Source organism: Bacillus rossius, chromosome 1, assembly GCF_032445375.1.
Source record: "Bacillus rossius redtenbacheri isolate Brsri chromosome 1, Brsri_v3, whole genome shotgun sequence".
In the NCBI taxonomy this organism is placed as follows: domain Eukaryota; kingdom Metazoa; phylum Arthropoda; class Insecta; order Phasmatodea; family Bacillidae; genus Bacillus; species Bacillus rossius.
This window is the reverse complement of record NC_086330.1, coordinates 371,563,421-371,564,067: the sequence shown is the minus strand read 5'-3', so window position 1 is coordinate 371,564,067 and position 647 is coordinate 371,563,421.

Here is a 647-nt window from a genome sequence, read left to right as displayed (position 1 = left end):
TGGCAAGTATTATGTGTGAAGAGTAGTAGAATATTTAACCAACGATTCAAGTCGTCAAGGTTCGTATATACTCGTGTATTTTCGGCTGTCTTAAGCATTTGCTTCATCAAGCCGGTTGTATGTCAAACAAGCTGTCGTTTGAGCACAGAGCCTTCATGAAGCTTATCTTGTTTACGGACTATGAAACATGGTTTTTGAAATTGCTGCCTTGAGAAACAAGACGGCCTTCGCCAAGGGGACTCAAGAGATTGCGCAAGACACGACTATTAATACCAGCCTAAAAACTATTTCAGTTCCGTTTTTTGAAGGCACGATTTTGATAGGCAGATTGTATCGAACATATTTTATGATCCATCCTATGTGCAAAATATTTGATGGAAATTCGACTAACATTGCTATGCTGATGACATTTTCGGAGATGTCATAACGATCCAACTTTATTTGACAAAACATATTGGAAGGTGTTGGAAACGGAATTTTAATAGGGTGACAGGGCCTTTACAAAAAAAAGAATATTTTTATTGGACGGTCCCAATGGCCTAATGATTAGTCCAATGGTATATTTTTAGAGCCTGGGTGAATTGTATTTAATTTTGTGAAACAGTCCCACAGTTTTCACCATATATGTTGGTAGTTGGCAACTATTT